We start from the raw sequence: 5,469 nt of genomic DNA on the forward strand, positions 1-5,469 counted from the left end.
AGGGTCAGACAGTTCTCCCTGGCTGATGTGATCTTGTCTTCCCAGATGGATCAGAGGCATGAAGGTTGCGTAGGCTATTCTAAGTGAGCAGTGATTTGGAGGGAGCATTGCAAAGGGAAGGAAGAGGACTTTCAGTTGTCCTCTTCCTCTTTGGTCAGTCTTGGTATCAAGAGGTTACTTGGGTAGATCCTTAATTGCCCCCTATAATCTCACACTCATTCCCCCTGCATATTTATTATTCTGCATAAACCCAGAATCCAATTAAGAGTAGTTGTGCTAATGTGGTGCCAGTGTGCCCTGAAGACACATCCCTGAGGGACCTTTTTCAACCAGGAGTTGCCCTAAGTCCTTCTGAAGTAGACAGTCTGTCACTGTTTATAGTCGATCGCATCTGCATGTTCTAATGCTTTATCCTGAACACAAAGTTGAAACACTTTCCTATAACATGTTAAAAATGTTATCTGTGGCTCTCCTTCCTCCTGACACATCCTGCTCAGCCTGAATGCTTTCCATTGCTTCTATTTGCCCAGATCTCCTATTTTCTGCTGCTGCTGCTAAGTTGCTCCAGTCGTGTCCGACTCTGTGCGACCCCATAGACGGCAGCCCACCAGGCTCCCCCATCCCTGGGGTTCTCCAGGCAAGAACACTGGAGTGGGTTGCCATTTCCTTCTCCAATGTATGAAACTGAAAGTGAAGTCGCTCAGTCGTGTCCGACTCTTTGCGACCCCATGGACTGCAGCCCACCAGGCTCCTCTGTCCATGGGATTTTCCAGGCATACCCACCCAAATCTAGGGCCCTTTGTCCCATTTTTGAGATGAATCCTACCTGTGTCCCTTTCTCTCAGGGCTCTGGAAGGTGACTGGCTAGCAAATTTAATTAACTAATGCACAATAAAGTCCCATTGGCTTCATGCATCACTCTTTGAGGATAACATTTGCATTTTAAATGAAGCTTCTTAGACGTCAAGCTCAGCAAGTAGCTTATAGATCATCAGGACAAATGCTCTGACTTTATAAAGGAGGCCACCAAAGCTCTGAGGCCTTGCAGGACTTGCCAGAAGTCCAGGGCTGGTCAGGGACACAGCTAAAACCAGAACTGCTTTGGGGTCTAGGGTACCCTTCATCCTTCCACACAAGTTCTCACAACATGATTAATCAAATAATTTTCAAGTACTAAGGGAGAAAACTATTTTGAGATGTGTATTTACTTAATATTTAACATACATTTACATTCAAATTTGTCACTCCTTATCTAGAATTCCTATTCTCACTGCTATTTCTCTCTGTGGTACACTGAACACAGAAAACTACAACTGTTTCTTTTCTTTTCTCTTTAGTATTTATTTATTTGACCATGTCTGGTCTTAGTTGAGGCACATGGGATCTTTGATCTTAGTCGAGCCACACAAACTCTTGGTTGTGGTATGTGGGTTCTAGTTCCCTGACCAGGGATTGAACCTGGACCCCTGCATTGGGAGCACAGAGTCTTAGCCATTGAACCACCAGGGAAGTCCCTACAATTGTTTCTTACTTGTGTGTTTCCGCGACTGGAGACTGGCTTTATTAATCAGTATCCCAGATATCCCCTTGTGTCCCAGCATCCAGGCCAAGGCAGGAAAGAGAGAGGATCAGACGTACATTGCTAAAAGAATGAATGAGCTGATGAATAACTGCAGCACAGGGGCTATTCTTAAGTACCACACTTTTGTAGTTCTAACAGGGTCATTCTATCCATGTGGCATCTTTTCTAACATTCTTCAAATCACATCAGATACTGAACTTCCTCCTCCATTTCTCTTGATGCTGGTTGCTGCCTTTAAATAATTTTTACTTTTGTGTCTTTGACTATCATACACTGATTCTTCTACTCCATTAGATTTCCTTTTCTCATATGTTTATCATCTTTTTGCACGATTAAGAAATGACATACTTAAAGAATACCAGATTAATCCATTTCAATTTTTTTCTCAGCTAGGGATAAAAAAAGAGTCTTTGAAGAGCCTTCAAATCAACAGTAATTTCAAATTTTCACAACATAAAGAGGCAGAGCGCAAAGTGAATTTGACACTTTGAGAAATGCTGCAAACCTCCCAGTAGACAGATGAACATGCTTCCACTTCATGAATGCTTGTTTCTTAAGTATTCCATAAATATCATTGCCAGGCTTGTTAAGTAATTAATATTAACCTATTGAGAAAGCATTTCTTTTCTACGTGGTTGATTTCCAATGGGGAGGCTAATTAAATATTAAAGAGCATGTAAGATATTTTATATAATTACAGTTTCTAGCTCTGTTTACAAAGGATGTGTCTACATACAGAATGAAGTAATATATGGTATTAATCCATTTTTATTTGTATATAAAATATGCAGATTTTATTCAACCTGGACCTTCTCTGCCCAAGTCTATCTATAGTCAACTTACCACCATTCACAATTTGCCCTCTTGAACTCTTTCCTTCCTATTTCTACCATGATTTGAAAGGCTACTATTCCACATTTTTATGCCTCTGTTTTCTTCAATCATTTTATTTCTGTAAATTCTATTACTTGTGTTATTTATATAATAAACAACAAAGACCTTCCTTTTGTGTCATCAATGTGACCCATCCCTAGTTAGTTGAGTGCTTAGATTTCTGAGTTTGGGGGGAAATCATAGCATATAGATGCTTTGTTATCTGAGGCTTCCTTATCCCTTAATATCTTCCTAAGATTAACCTGAACCATGTTCTATGCCTCATGGGAAAGTCTAATGCCCTCCTAAGCATTTGTGAAAATTCTCAGGGACTTCAACTTCTTATAGTCACCTTTGAATCCAGTCACATATTTCCACTCAGTTCTTATTTCCCATTATGCCTCTTTGTGACTGGTCATTTCTCTCCTTCATTTTGGCATCAACCCCCAAAGAATTTAAAAATCCTTTCTTTTCTTCATTTTGGTTTTGTCGTTCAGTTACTAAGTCGTGTTGGCAACCAGGCTCCTGTCCTCCACTATCTCCCAGTGTTTGGTCAAATTCGTGTTCTTTGATTTGGTGATGATATCTCACCATCTCATCCCAGTAGCAGTATCGGACACTTTTCAACCTGGGGGCTCATCTTCTGGAGTCATACCTTTTTGCCTTTTCATACTATTCATGGGATTCTTATGGCAAGGATACTGAAGCGGGTTGCCATTTCCTCCTCCAGTGGACCACAGTTTGTCAAAATGCTTCACTATGACCCATCCACATTGGGTGGCCCTGAACAGCATGTCTAATAGTGTCATCGTGTTACGAAAGCCCCTTGGCCACGACAAGTCTGTGATGTACATATACATGTGTATATATAATACACATACATATGTGTGTTTATATAATGATGCACACAAATGTGTACATATATATATGGATATATAATTCACCGTAGACCTCTATGTATGTGGCAAAAGGAAGTTCACTAAGATAAGCGGGAGATAAAGCTAGATAAAAAGAAAACTTAGACTTGATCTTAAGTTTTTCCACCAATCCTCCTCCTGCTTGTCCAGTGTCCCCTTCATTCTCCCATTCCCCCTTCCTCTCAGAAACAAAAAGTCTTCCGCAAATTCTTCCCAACATCTATGCAGAGCAATCGAACCCCCATTACCTTACTCCAAACCCCTGCAATCCCTAGATTCTCTCTGTGAATACAGGAATCCCATCTCACGCTGCAGGCAAGAGTCCACACCACTATATCCTTGACTCTGTCCTGGGGGGATGAGTCATGCTTGGTTTTGGCTCTTTTATTACATTTACTTTTCAAGCAGAAACTATCAGATCCTGACACATTTTCCTAACCACTCAAAAGCACATGAACAAGGCAGTTCTAATTTTTGCTTTTAATTTTCTTTATGTATTTGTCTTTTGTTGTAAAAACATATCATGCTTTGGAGATTTTAGATTACTGACCTTAAGAAATAATTGAAAGGGAAAATTTCAGAAGCATCTTTGCTGACCTTGCTAAATATTTATATGAGTTAAGTGGATACAAGCAGGATTGTTTCTGATGCGAAGAACCTTGAATTGTTTTTAATATATAAAACGCTATGACTTTCAGGTGTATGTTGAAAGAGGATTAGATTTGCTGTATGTAAAAAGGAAGAGAGAACTTTGAATAGGACATTTACCTTATATGGAGAAAGCGCTTCAAAATCAAATAAAATTTGTTCATTAAAAACACACTGCCTTTTATTCTCTAAAAACCAAGGAAGAGGATTAATCTACTAATGACTGAGAAGCTCTCCTTCCTTCCATTTAAGGCAGAGTCTTCAGTAACTACACAGTGGAGGACTTACCCAATCGATTCCTGCAAGAGGGAAAATCACTTCCAGATACAGTGACCCACAATCACAAGGCTCAAGAACACTTAAGTCTCCTTTTACAAAGTCCAATGTCAGATAGAGGGCTCCTCAGTCTTTTTGTTCAGTGAATTGGATGAGGCTTGATGGCTTTTTTGATAAGAGCTTTCCTAACTTGAGATTCATTTAACGCATGAAACTAGGAAAAGAACACAAACTGGAGTCTCTCCAAGTGTTTACAGATTGATAGACATTTTAGGCACTTGCTAACTAGACAAACATTGTTTAAGGAGAAACCACACGTCGACACAGGTGGTGTGGCCTCTACAGCAAGACGTAAGAAGCGGGGTGCTGTTGATGAGCAGCAGACACTAAGCAGTTCGGGGAGGGAGAAGAAGGGATTCACTTTACACAGAGGGAATGCCTGAACCTTTTGCTACTATTTGTTCATTCACATAACATGTTTTTATTGAGTCCTATGTGCCAATTACTGTGATTCAGAGGGAACATAAATTGTAAAGACACATTCATCAGGATTCTTGGTTGCCAGTGTCAGAATATAACTCAAATGCCTTAAGTACAGAAGGGAATTTATTGGCTTATATAATTGGGAAATGCAGAATACACTTGTTGCTCATTTATTAGATTCAGAGGCTGAATTATATTATTTGGGCTCTAGTTCCATATTCTAACTTTGCACCCCTCTCCAGGGTTAGTTCAACTCCATGGACATGCTCTGTTCATGAGATGGGACAGATAGCTATTAGTAGTCCAAGGCCTCTATCATTATAGCGTTCAATCTAAAAGGAAAAGAGAAATCTTCTCTTTCCAGGATTTATATATTAATATCATGAAATGGTTAGATAGCATCACCAACCCAATGGACATGAACTTGAACAAACTCTGAGAGGTAGCACAGGACAGGGAAGCCTGGTGTGCTGCAGGTGATGGGGCCGCGGACACGACTTAGAAACTGAACAACAACAACAAACCATGAAAAGATTCTGTTCAATCACATGCCTATACTTAATATCAGTCATTGTCATCAAGAGGATTATGGTACCTGGAATTGCCAGTCCTGGGTCACAGGCCCAAGCCCTAAGGGCACAATGAAGAGCTATGGGATGAAGTTATGGCACTTCCTGAATGGAAAGAATG

At 40.2% G+C, this 5,469-nt stretch overlaps 1 non-coding gene across 1 annotated transcript; it reads right to left on the reverse strand.

The window, feature by feature from the left end:
• Positions 1 to 1,437: 1,437 nt before the first annotated feature.
• Positions 1,438 to 1,509, reverse strand: TRNAG-CCC (transfer RNA glycine (anticodon CCC)). Its single transcript has one exon. It is a non-coding gene; the product is annotated as a tRNA-Gly (tRNA).
• Between the last annotated feature and the right edge of the window lie 3,960 nt (positions 1,510 to 5,469).

This window comes from Budorcas taxicolor, chromosome 3, assembly GCF_023091745.1.
Source record: "Budorcas taxicolor isolate Tak-1 chromosome 3, Takin1.1, whole genome shotgun sequence".
Taxonomy (NCBI): domain Eukaryota; kingdom Metazoa; phylum Chordata; class Mammalia; order Artiodactyla; family Bovidae; genus Budorcas; species Budorcas taxicolor.